At 38.4% G+C, this 14,161-nt stretch overlaps 1 long non-coding RNA gene across 1 annotated transcript; it reads left to right on the top strand.

Annotated features, from left to right (window-relative positions):
• The first annotated feature begins 438 nt into the window (after positions 1-438).
• LOC147583316 (uncharacterized) lies at positions 439-1,879 on the top strand. Its single transcript, XR_015243037.1, has 2 exons — positions 439-944; positions 975-1,879. It is a non-coding gene; the product is annotated as an uncharacterized LOC147583316 (long non-coding RNA).
• Positions 1,880-14,161: the final 12,282 nt, after the last annotated feature.

The raw sequence follows: 14,161 nt of genomic DNA, 5'->3' as shown, positions 1-14,161 counted from the left end.
TCACTGTTGTGAGATGGAGCCCTGCGTAGGGCTCTACGCTGGGCATGGAACCTGCTTAAGATTCTCTCTCTCCCTCTGCCCTTACCCTGCTCTCTCTCTCTCTCTCTCAAAAAAACAAACAAACAAACAAAAATTAGCAAGAAATAAAAGAGACAAAAACGATTTGGAGACCCTGGTTCTATCCTTTTTTCTTTCACTCTTGTTTAAAAAATGCTTTGTGGGGCGCCTGGGTGGCGCAGTCGGTTAAGTGTCGGACTTCAGCCAGGTCACGATCTCGCGGTCCGTGAGTTCGAGCCCCGCGTCAGGCTCTGGGCTGATGGCTCAGAGCCTGGAGCCTGTTTCCGATTCTGTGTCTCCCTCTCTCTCTGCCCCTCCCCCGTTCATGCTCTGTCTCTCTCTGTCCCAAAAATAAATAAACGTTGAAAAAAAAAATTTAAAAAATGCTTTGTAAGTTTCAAGTTAAGTTTTCCTGATAAACTTTTTCTCATTGTCCATTATTAGGCAGCAGAGGTTCTTGATTAAGATTATATGCCCTGGAATCAAACCGCCTGTAAATTTGAATCGTAGCTTCACCGCATACTAGCTAGTTAACTTTAGGCAAATTAGTTAACCTTCTGTGTGTCTCGATTTGCTTATCTGAAAAATGGGAATAAGCACTGACCTCAAAGAGTGTTCCTGAGGATGAAATAGTAAATGTAAAGTCCGTAGAACAGTGTTCAGCAGTAGGCGCCTTGGAAATGTTGGCTCTGATTACTAGCTTTTGAAAGCATCTGCTACAGTATGCCCTAGAGCTGGAGAGGGAAAGGTTGTGGTCTTGGGCACAGACGCAAGATAAGCTTCAAGATTACATGGGTCTCCCTTTATATTCCTCAAAGAGTCCTGGATGTTTGAGCATTTATTTTTCTGTTGGGTGGTGGTTGTACATAAAGTTAATGACATCAAAAGTTCATAGCTATTATATATAGAGTTCATAGGTATATATATAGAGAGATTACAGTAAATCCAGAAAGGAGTCCATCCTGTTGCGTTTTCACTTTCCAGTTTTGATTCTGATTTTGAGTCAACCTGACAGGGTTAAGCAATGTATAAGTTACTGTCCAGGACACAGGCAATAAAAGCTTTGGGGAGCCTGGCTGGCTCTGTCAGTGGAGCATGTGACTCTTGACGTCAGGGTTGTGAGCTGCAGCCTCACATTGGAAGTGGAGATTACTTAAAAAAATCTTTTTTTTTTAAAAAAGTAAAAGCTTTGACTTACTAGGTGGTAGGACGCAGAGAATTATTTATAAACAGCATCATTGCTAATGTTTTCATGAATTGAGGTCATTTGGATATGGATACTTAAAGTAATTTTTTACCTGCTGTAAATGCTTTTGCTTGTTACGTGCTTTATGTTTCACACTTAATTTAACAATTTTTAACTATGGGGGCGCCTGGGTGGCTCAGTCAGTTAAGCATCCGACTTAGGCTCAGGTCATAATCTCACAGTTTGTGAATTCGAGCCCCACGTCGGGCTCTGTGCTGAGAGCTCGGAGCCTGGAGCCTGCTTCGGATTCTGTGTCTCCCTCTCTCTCTGCCCCTCCCCTGCTCATGCTCTGTCTCTGTCTCAAAAATAAATAAAACATTAAAAATATATAAATAATTTTTAACTATGTAGTATTCCAGATAGGTAAGTATAAGAAATCATATATAACCAGGTCACCCACCACTTGATTAAACAAATGCTAACGTTTTGTTTTGTGTCAGATTTGTTTTGGTTTTGTCTTTTTAAGGAAATAAAACATTACAGATACAGCCTTATCCTTACTGAAATATTGTTAGATTTTTTTGCAAGTTTCACTATCACAAGATAGCACTGAAATAAACATTTTTGTGAAATGTGTGAAGGCTTCTCTAGGACATATCACTAAAAGTGGAACTCTTGGAATGTGAGATAATTCACATTTTCACTTGGAACCTAGGTATTACAAATTGGTCAGTAAAGTGCTTGTACTCATTTAATGTCTCCCACCAACAATATGTGAGAGTCCCTGTAGCCCCATATTCTTGCCACTTGATGTTATGGGACTATTGCCAATCTGATGGGCTTGAAATGTTTGAAAATCTTCGATGTTTATTAATTTGTATTTCTCTGATTATTGTTGAGGTTGGTCATCTTTTTCTGTGTTTATTGGCCATTTAGTTTTCTCCTACTCTGTATTGCCTATTCATACCCTTTGCCAATTTTTCTATTGTGGTGTGTTTTTTTTCCCTGTAGATTTGAGGTGCTCTTTATTCTGGATACTAATTCCTTGGCATTTGTATAGTCTGCAGATATCTTTTCCCTGTCCATGGCTTGTATTTTCACCATATGATTTTTGTCCTACACAAGTTTATCCTAATACTGATTTAACTTTCTTTCTTCATAGTTTATGCTTTTTGTGCCTCCAGTTCTCAAGATCATAAAGATACTCACCTGTTTTCTGAATATGATAGTTTTGTTTTTCACTTTTAGGTCTTTAAGCCATTGGCAGTGCATTTTTGTATATGGTTTAAGGTAGGGATCTAGTTTTTATATTTTCCCATACTCCCTACCCAGTTTTCATAGTACCCATTTTTAAAAGTGCATCTTTTAGTCATCTCTGTCATCTGTCAAGTTTCCATATGAATTGTAACTCTTTCTGTATGCTCTGTACCAGCACCATATTTGGCCTTTCTTTCTTTAACTATATGTAAGTTTACAGTAAAAATTGCTGTCTGATGTCTGATAGGATAGGCACAAGAGCACCATCACTGTTTTTACTCACAGTCATCTTGGCTTTTGTGAGCCTTGTACTCCTGTATAAATTTTAGGATCAGCTGGTCAAGTTCTTAAAAACCTTTGTGGGACTTCAGTTGAAAGGAATTGAATTCAGTTAATAGATCAATATGAGAAAATGACCATATTTATAATACAAAGGCTTTCTATTTATGAACACAATATATCCATTTAGGTCTTTCATATCCATCAATAAAGTTATAATTTTCTAGATCAAAATTTAGATTTATGTCTATGTGTCTTATAGCTTTTGTTACTATTATACATAGTAACATTTATCATTTATCATTTATATTCTAAAATATAATGTTCATTGCTGGCATATAGGACTTCTGATTTTTTTCATCTATTGATTTTCTACAAAAATGAGGCTTTCTAAGCCTCATTAATTTTAAAAATTTATAGATTGCCCTACATCTCCTGCATTTTATGTGAATAATTATACCATGTATAAGTAATAATAGTTTTGTTCCTTCGTTTGGAAATGAAACCGTTTTTCTCCTATTATCTTTCTCTAATTACAGTTACATGGTGATTGTCACTGAAATCTATATAAAATAGAAGGTATATGTTCATTTTGAAAATATAACAGCTACCATTTTGTTTCAGGATAGTAAACTTAACCACAAATTTACACCATCTTGTATCTTGGGGTCATGCTAGTAATATATAAAATTTGATCAATATCAGCAATTCTTATGTTGTGGAACATACAAATTGAAAATATCAGTTAAACTGAACTGATCCAAATAAGATACTATTATGGTATAATTTATAATACTGCCATCAGAGTCCATTTCTTGCTGTTACAATTTGGATTTTACTTATACAAGAATAGTAATTACAGGTGAAGCCTTGCTAGTCAAATTTGAAAAATATAGTTAATATAATTTCTTGAAAACAGTTTCCTTCAGGTATAATTGGCATACACTAAACATATCTAAAGTATACAGTTTAGGGGCGCCTGGGTGGCTCAGTCAGTTAAGCGCCGACTTCGGCTCAAGTCATCATCTTGCAGTTCGTGGTTTTGAACTCCACATCAGGCCCTGTGTTGACAGTTCAGAGCCTGGAGACTGCTTCAGTTTCTGTGTCTCCCTCTCTCTCTGCTCCTTTCTCACTCATGCTCTGTCTCTCAAAAGTAAACATTAAAAAAAAAAAAGTTTTATATATATATATATAAAGGTTTTATATATATTATATATATATATATATATATATATATATATATATATATATATATATATATAACTGTCTGTGAAACTGTCACCACATCAAGATAATAAACCTATGTAAGTCAAAACCAAAATGTCCTCGTGACCCTTGGTAAGCCCTCTTACCCATCCATCCCACTTACTTCCCAGCAGCCGTGGATTTTTGTTGCTGTTAGTCTGCGTTTTCTAGAGTTGTGAATGGATTCATACAGTATCTATTTGTTTTTGTGGGACTTCCTTCACCCAGCAGAATTATTTTGAGATCCATGTTGCACATATCAACAGCCCATTCCTTTCTAGTGCTGAGTGTTGTTCCATTGTGTGGATGTACCACAAATAGCATATACATTCATGTGCTGGTAGATAATTTGGGCTCTTTCCAGTTTGAGGCTAATACAAATAAAATTGCTATGAATATTCATGTAAACAGCTTTTTATGGACATGTGCCTCTCTTGGGGATAAATAGGAGTATGACAGCTGAATCATATGGTGGGGTTACATTTAACTTTTTAAGAAATACCACAGTGGTTGTGCCATTCTAAATTCCAGGAATGTATGAGAGTTGGCTACTTGACATCTTCATCAACACTTAGTATGGTCAGTCTTTTAATTTTAGCCATTCCAATGGGCATGTATCTCATTGTGGATCTAATTTGCATTGCTCTAACGGCTAATGATGTGGAGTATCTTGTTATGTGCTTATGTGCCATTTTGCATATCTTCAGTGAAGTACCTGCTCAAGACTTTTGCCAGCTTACTGTGTTTTTCTTACTGAGATTTGGGACTTTAGATAATCTAGATACAAGTCCATTGGTCCTGTGATGTCATTCTCTCTTTCAAAGAATACAAGTTTTCTATTTGTTTTTTTAAAGATTTTATTTAAGTAATCTCTACACACAACGTGGGGCTCAAACTCACAACACTGAGATCAGGAGTCACATGCTGAACGGAGCCAGGTGCCCCACAAGTTTTTAATTTTGTATGTTTTGCATTCATTTTTTTCTCCAGAAGTTTTATAGTTTTAGGTTTTATATTTTGGACTGTGGTCCATTTTGAGTTGATTTTTATGTGTGGTGGGTACATGATATATATCAAACTTTTTTTTTTTTTTTTTTTTTTTTTTGCATATTAATATCCAATGGTTCCAGCACCATTTGTTGAAAAGCTATCTTTTCTCCATCAAATTGTCTTTGTACCTTTGGGGAAAAAAAGGGGGGGGGGGGTCCATATGTGTGGGCCAATTGTGCTATATTTCTGCTCCACTGAGCCATTTGTCTATCTTGATAATGCTAATACTACACTGTCTTGATTACTATTATGTCTTGAAATCAGGTAATGGTAGTCCTGTCACTTTTTTTTTTCCCTAAGTTGTTTTGCCTGTTAGAGGTCTTGCATTTCCATATGAATGTTAGAATCAGCTCCTCAATTTCTACAAAAATGCCTACTGAGGTTTTGATTGGATTGAATCTATAGATAATTCAGAAAGAATTGACATCTTAATATTGAGTCATGACCATGGTATAACTCTGAATTTGTATAGGACTTTGATTCCTCTCAGCAGTGTTTTGTATTTTTCAGTGTACAGAGTCTGTACATGTTTTGTCAGATTTATCCTTAAGTAGTCAATATTTTTATGCCATTGTAATCATATTTTTATATAGAAATGGAACTTATTTTTGTATATTAATCTTGTATGCTATATAACCTTGCTAAATTCACTTATACTAATAGATATGAACTATCTCATGTTTCCATTCCAAGGTGATGGGGTTTGAAGTATTGGGGTGTAGAGCCAATGGCCAAGAAAGAATTCTTGAGATATTTTTGGTGCAAAAAGATGGTTTTATTAAAGCACAGGGACAGGACCCGTGGACAGGAAGAGCTGTCCTGGGATTGTGAACAGCAATTGGTTATATACTTTGGATTTGGGGGAGGTAAATACAAAGTTTCCAAAAGGATTTTCATATTCTAAAAAAGACTCAGGGGGGTGCCTGGGTGGCGCAGTCGGTTAAGCGTCCGACTTCAGCCAGGTCATGATCTCGCGGTCTGTGAGTTCGAGCCCCGCGTCAGGCTCTGGGCTGATGGCTCAGAGCCTGGAGCCTGTTTCTGATTCTGTGTCTCCCTCTCTCTCTGCCCCTCCCCCGTTCATGCTCTGTCTCTCTCTGTCCCAAAAATAAATAAAAACGTTGAAAAAAAAAATTAAAAAAAAAAAAAAAAAGACTCAGGATCCTAGAGGCCTAGCTGTTATCAAGTTAAGGTGGTTTTCCCTCTAGCAAAGCGTTAACATTAAGGAGTTACTAGAAGAATGCCCTACTCTGCCTGTCTCAAGTATTTGTCAATGGGCTGCAAGTTATAAGGAAATTTAAATTTATCTACATTCGTTTTGCCTTTGTTTTCCTCATCAAAAAATATGGTTTTGGGGCGCCTGGGTGGCGCAGTCGGTTAAAGCCTCCGACTTCAGCCAGGTCACGATCTCGCGGTCCGTGAGTTCGAGCCCCACGTCGGGCTCTGGGCTGATGGCTCAGAGCCTGGAGCCTGTTTCCGATTCTGTGTCTCCCTCTCTCTCTGCCCCTCCCCCGTTCATGCTCTGTCTCTCTCTGTCCCAAAAATAAATAAACGTTGAAAAAAAAAATTAAAAAAAAAATATGGTTTGATTCCCTGTTACAATCCCATTACTCATCATCATAATTCCAGGAGATCAAAATGACAAATTCATCATTGGTTCTGCTGAAGCGTCATTTCCTTGATGTGGAAGATCACTTTCAAATAGGCCATGCTTTTAAGGATCCCTTTTTTAGAAAGGAAAATATTTAATTTGATTCATCCACTGGTTAGCAGCCATCACGGCCACTTTGGAGCCAGAAGAAATGCAGAATTCTAGGCCCCACTGCAGACCTATTATGAGAAGTAAGGGAGATGATTCATTTTCAGAAATACCAAATAAAGGCTGTGCTAACAGTAGGTTTACAAACTATTGGAAATATGTACGTACCCCACCCCCCACAACGGAGTCCCAAAACCTTAGACACTTCACTTCCTGGTTCTTCTGCTCTGTTTCACGGACTTACTCTCACGGACTTTGCAGTGAGCATGCGCCAAACAACAAAGGGAAGAGTGACTGAAAGTCTCTGTGTCACCTCAGGGAATATACATTTGTTCCAGTCAGACTACTTTCTGCCTTACATGGGCATAGATGACATCTGGATAAGGCTGTAACCTCTGTCGTACTCAGCCAATGAGGAATCAGGGGAGGGAGTTGCACGCTAGGAAATAAGTTGTCTGCTGTGACTGCCCTGAGTGTGCCTGTCCTTCAGACACCCGGCTTTGCAAGAACATTGATTAAAGCCTCACTTCACCGTACTCCTAGTCTCTGCATCCCTCCTTTGATTGGGTCGGTGGGCTTAAGTCTCACACTACTGAACCTGAATCTGCACTTTAATGTTCCTCTGATGATTTACACGCATACTGAAGTTGAGTAGCATTGTTTCCTAACAACAAAAAACAACATTGCAGACCTTTACTTCTGTGCAGACCTGAAAAACTAGCTTTCTGTCTAATTTATTGGAAGGAATCTCAAACTATCATTGCATATGAGGAATGTAAAGACTATTGTGACCATTGCTAGGTTGTTTGAAGAAATAGAGAAATTGATTTACATAAGTTTCAGTCTTTTTACAGCATGTGGTGATTTATGATCCGAACTGAGAAGGTGGCTGTGTGACCCAGGCAGAGATCTCAGATGAGTGTATAGAACCTTAATGACAATATCATTCTCAAGAACCAGAGAGTGCTTTCCTTTCCGTGTCTCCTCCATGGCACTTGATTCACTCACCTCCTTAACCGCACCCTAGACCTTTTTACCCTAGCTGCCCCTTCTCTTGATTTTTTGACCAAAACCTGCCACCTTTTCAATTCCCTCATTCTGACCTTTCCCACTGCGTCCTTTTCTCCCCCTCTCCTCGGGTTTCACTTTTCTTCCCTGCCTGGTGACTCCTCTCATGCCAGTATTCTTTACTTCCTTGGCTAGCAGAATCCCAACCACAGATCATTCCGTCAGCTTTCCCTGTTCTACGTTAAGACTGCTGAGTATTGCCGGAAAGGTCATTTGGCTGTGCAGATTGATGCTACTTCAGATGTCTAGAATTTTGCTGGGTCTCCTTAGCAATTTTTCCCAGGCAGGTCTCACCCATTCACCATTTGTATGTGTCTCCTGAGGCAGCGATAACAAATTACGATAAAGCGGATGACTTGACACAACAGAAATTTGTTCTGTCTCAGTTCTGGAAGCCAGAAGCCCCAAATCCGTTTTCCTCTGTGAAATCCACGTGTCAACCGGGCTGCTGCACCCCCTCCAGAGGCTCTCGGGGAGAGTCCATTCCCGACCTTACAGCCTCTAGTACTTGCCAGCTTCCTTAGCTTGTGGCCGCATCACTCCATTTGTTGCCTACCTGTTCATGTTGTCTTCCCTTAGGTGTCTGTGAAATCTCTCTCCCTCTCCTAAGGATGATTATGATGGCAGTACAATAGCTAGCCCTGAAATATACCATCTTATAAATAATGGCTTAGAATAGAAGGAAATGTCAGAAGTCAATGGATAATAGAAGCACCATTCAATAACTGATACTGAGAACATTGGACATTTAGGGGAAAAGCAAGTTAGATTCTCATGTTACTCTCCCAAATAAATTTCAGATTGATTAAATAAGTAGATGCATACCATTTAAAGGAGACACACAAACGGCTAATGACCTTGTTGGAAAACAGTTTCATCCAACAACTATTGATCAAGTCTCTGCTAAGTGCTAGGCACTCTGCTAGGTACAGGGGATACAAATATAATGAATATACTATTCCTGCAGTTGAGGAGCCTGTATTGTGCTGGGCTATTTTGCAATGTATCCCTGGAGTCTTGAAATTGCAAAAGGTAAAATGTTTTCTCACTACACTGGTATGTAACAATGTGTATCTTCTATAGCTCATCATATCCATTTTTGAGGCTCTATTAATATAATCTTAGATAAATTTCTGGTAATTCATTTGCTTCAGGTTAAACTCGGTGAATTCAATTTGTAAATTTCCCCCTCCTCCTCTCCAAGATGGCATTTAGATTCTGGAGAGCTTACATTTACATATTATCATAGCTCTGAAAGGCACCATCTGTCCCTGATGGCCTTGTCCCCCCTCTGGTCTTGGATGAGGCCACCCTACCCCCCCCATCACCCCCCCCCACCACCACCACCTGTACCAAATACCCTGAGATGTTCCAGGAGCCAGCAACTGGTCCTGGGAGCTGGGTCTTCCTCAACCTCACCCTCAAGGCCCCTTCAGGTCAGTCTGCTTTCTCCCACTCATTTTCTCATCATACTTTTCTGGATGTTTCTGTACTGCTCAGAAACCTGATAGGCTGAAAATTATCCCAAGCCCCCCTCTTCCCACACACACTTTACCAGCATTTCCATCCCACTGCCCCACTCAGCAGAAACGGGTGCTCTCTGACCTCAGATCCTCACAACTGTCTGGAGCTCTGTCATCTATTACCCAGTGTGTCCTCACCAGGTGCATCAACAGGGGCTCCAGCCCTTGGAGACTCCCAGGAGCATCCGGCTTTCTCTTTCCCCCCTCCCCTAGCCCTGGAAATCTTATTCCTATTTATTTTTCTATGTCTTTTTTTTTTTCTAATGTCATGACCAAGACTCAGTGTGCGCAAAGGGCCCAAGCTCATTAAGCCTTTTCTCTACCAAAGACTGCAAAAATATTTTTTGAATATATAGTACCTGTGCATTAACTCATTTGGTTCCCTTGACATTTCTCTGGGAACAACCCACCAAGTGTAGTGTCTGAGCTTCCTGGGCTGGTGGAACACCTTAAAGGTACAAGGAAGCAGAGGTGGTAGGGTAACAAATGGCACTGGGAATTAAAACTGGTTTTCATTTCACCATGAAGATTTTCCTTTGGCCCTAGTAATTCCACTTTGAACATTTTTATTTATTTCTTATTTATTTTTTAAGTAAGTTCTATTCCCAACATTGGCTTGAACTCATGACCCTGAGATCAAGAGTCGCATGCTCCACTAACTGAGCCAGCCAGGTGCCCTCACTTTGAGCATTTTAAAACAAGTGAACAGAAGTGCCTGGGTGGCTCAGTTGGTTAAGCATCTGACTCTTGGTTTTGGCCCAGGTCGTGATCTCACAGTTGGTGGGTTTGAGCCCCATATTGGGCTCCACACTGATGGTTCAGAGCCTGCTCAAGATTCTCTCTACCTCTCCCTACCTCTCTCTCTCTCTCTCTCTCTCAAAATAAATAAATAAAAACTTTTAAAAATAAAATAAAATAAATGAACAGTGATGTGCTTTCTATTCTTCTCTCTCTGACAAAAGGAGAGTCTCGGGTTTGCCCCAGATTGGAGCTCTACGATCAGGAAGGTTGACTTATGGGCTAAAGAAATCCCTTGCATCTTTTTTTTTTTTTTTTAGTGTCATTATTTGTTTTTATAATTTAATGGAAAGACATTTTTATGTCTTGCAAGTTATCCAGTGATACCAGCCTAACTGCCCATCTTGGTTTCTGGATAACATCCCCAAGATGTGGTAAACACCAAATATCCATTCTTCCTTTCTATCTCAAATTAACCGAACTCCATTTGCCCTTTGCCACCCAAGTAAAAGACTATTTCCCAGCCTCTCTTGCATCATGTGTAGCTTGATGGCTAAAGTCTGGCCAATGAAATGAAAACAGAATGTTGTATGAGACTTCAAAAATCTCATTAACATCCAATCTTAAATAAAACCCTTAAAATAAAAAATCATGCTAAGTAAGAAAACACTGGACATTTTCCTTTGAAAATTAGGAATGGGGGCGCCTGGGTGGCTCAGTTGGTTGAGAGACCGACTTTGGCTCAGGTCGTGATCTCATGGTTTGTAAGTTCGAGCCCCGCGTCGGGCTCTGTGCTGACAGCTCAGAGCCTGGAGCCTGGTTCTGATTCTGTGTCTCCCTCTCTCTCTGCCCCTCCCTCACTCATGCTCTGTCTCTCTCTGTCTCAGAAATAAATAAACATTAAAAAAAAAAGAAAAGAAAATTAGGAATGAAGTTAAAATGCCTGCTCTCATCACTTCTATTCAGCACTTTATAGAGGTCCTGTGCAACACAATAAGTCACAAAAAGGAAATTAAACATAAGGATTGAGAAGGAGGAAATAAAACTGTCATTATTTATAGATGATATGATTGTCTAGATAGAAATCCCCTCAAGAATCTAAAAACAAATTATTAGAAGGTTTTGATAATGATAAATATAACAAATTCAATTTCATTTCCATATACTGGGCACAATTTTTAAAATAATTTATTTGTAAATATTAATATTATTTATTTACAATACTATGAAATGATAAAAATTCTAGGGGAGAAATCAACAAAAGATGTGCAAAATCTATACATAGAAAATTAGGAAATTTTAGCAGAAACATTAAAGAATATCTCAATGGAGAAATATCCCATCTTTATGGGTAGGAAGACTTTATCATAAATATGTCAGTTCTCTCCATATTGACCTCCACATGTACTGCAATTACAGTAAAAAATCTAATCAATTACAGTGAAAAGATCACAACAAGTTTTCTCATAGAACATGAGTAGTTGATTCTTATATATATGGAGGAGGAAAAGGCCAAAGATAGACAAGATATTTTTGAATAAAAGAAAAGAATCGGGGAGGAGTTAAGATGGCAGAGTAGTAAGAGGACGCTGGGCTTGTCTCATCCCTCAAACACAGCTAGATCAACATTAAACCATTTTGAACACCTAGGAAATCTATCTGAGGATTAAGAGAACAATCTGCATAATTTGAGGGAGAGAACATGACAGCTTCTCTTAACAGACTAAAACACACCTAGGATCTAGCTTCCTTTATCTGATTTTTTAAAATTTTTATTTCATTATATTATTATTTTTCTTCCTCCAAAATGACAAAATGGAGGAATTTACCTCAAAAGAAAGAACAGGAAGAAATGATGGCCTGGGATTTAATCAATGCAGATATAAGTAAGATGTCTGAACTAGAATTTAAAATAACAATTATAAGGATACTAGCTGGGCTTGAAAAAAAGCATAGAAGACACCAGAGAACCCCTTTCTGCAAAGATAAAAAACTAACATCTGGTCATACCAAAATTAAAAATGCTACAACCCAAATGGAGGCCATAAAAACGAGGATGGAAGAGGCACAGGAGTGAGTTAGTGATATAGAAGATAAAATTATGGAAAATAATGAGGCTGAAAAGAAAAGGCAAACAAAGGTCAGGGATCATGATGATAGATTTAGGGAACTCAGCGACTTACTAAAACTTAATAACATTCATATCATATGGGTCCCAGAAGGTGAAGGAAGAGAAAAGGGAGCATAAGATTTATGTGAGCAAATTATAGCTGAAAACTTTCCTAATCTAGGGAAGGACACAGACATCAAAATCCAAGAAGTACAGAGAGCTCCCATTAAATTCAATGGAAGTCAGCCATCACCAAGGTATATCATATTCAAATTCACAAAATACACAAAGGAAAGAATCATGAAAGCAACAAGGGGGGGAAGAGTCCCTAACCTACATGGGAAGACAGATCGGGTTCACAGCAGATCTGTCCACACAAACTTGGCAGGCCAGAAAGGAGTGGTAGGATATATTCAACATGATGAATGGGAAAAACATGCAGCCAAGGATACTCTAGCAAGCAAGGCTGTCATTCAGAATAGAAGGAAGATAAAGAGTTTCCCAGACAAATAAAAACTAAAGGAGTTGGTGACCACCAAACCAGCCCTGCAAGAAATTTTAAGGGGGACTCTCTGTGTGGAGAAAAAAAAACAAGACCAAAATCAACAAACACTAGAAAGCGCCAGAGAACATCACCAGAAACATTAACTCTACAGGCAACACAATGGCACTAAATTCATGCCTTTCAACAATTGCTCTGAATGTAAATGGACTAAACACTCCTATCAAAAGACATAGGGTATCAGAATGGATTAAAAAAAAAAAACAAGATCCATCTGTATGCTACCTACAAGAGATTCATTTTAGACCTAAAGACATAGGCAGATTGAGAGAAAGCAGCTGGAGAACCATCTATCATGCTAATGGACATCAAAAGAAAGACAGAGTAGCCATACTTATATCAGACAAATTAGATATTAAACCAAAGATTGTAACAAGAGATGAAGAAGGGCATTATATCATAATTAAGGGACCTATCCATCAGGAAGATCTAATAATTGTATATATTTATGCCCTCAACTTGGAACACCCAAATATATAAATCAATTAATAACAAACATAAAGAAAATCTTTGATAATAATACAATAATAGTAGGGGACTTTAACACCACACATACCACAATAGACAGAATCTCTAAGCAGAAAATCAACAAGGAAACAATGGCTTTGAATGACACACTGGACTGGATGGACTTAACATATATTCAGAACATTTCATCCTAAAGCAGAAGAATACACATTCTTTGGTAGTGCCTATGGAACATTCTTCAGAATAGATCACATACTGGGTCACAAATGAGCACTCAACAAGTACAAAAAGATTGAGATCATACCATGCATATTTTTGGATCACAACACTATGAAACTTGAAGTGAGCCACAAGAAAAAATTTGGACAGTCCTCAAATACATGGAGGTTAAAGAACATCCTACTAAAGAGTGAATGAGGTTAACCAGTAAATTCAAATAAGAAATTAAAAAAATACGTGGAAGCAAATGAAGGTGAAAACACGAGAGTCCAAACCCTTTGGGATGCAGCAAGGGCAGTCGTAAGAGGAAAGTATATTACAATTCAGGTCTATCTCATGAAGCAAGAAAGGTCCCAAATACACAACCTAACCTTACACCTAAAGGAGCTAGAAAAATACGAACAAATAAAGCTTAAAGCCAACAGAAGAAGGGAAATAATACAGATTAGAGCAAAAATAAACAATATAGAAACAAACAAGCAAACAAAAAAGGAGTAGAACAGAGCAACGAAACTAAGAGCTGGCTCTTTGAAAAAATTAACAATATTAATAAATCCCTAGCCAGACTTACCGAAAAGAAAAATGACCCAAATAGGTAAAATCAGAAATGAAAGAGGAGATAACACAACCAACACCACAGAAA

This window comes from Puma concolor, chromosome A2 (assembly GCF_028749965.1).
Source record: "Puma concolor isolate L17-30 chromosome A2, mPumCon1.1.hap2, whole genome shotgun sequence".
Taxonomy (NCBI): Eukaryota; Metazoa; Chordata; class Mammalia; order Carnivora; family Felidae; genus Puma; species Puma concolor.
The sequence above is the reverse complement of the archived record's forward strand: the minus strand, read 5'-3'. Positions and strand labels throughout refer to the sequence as shown.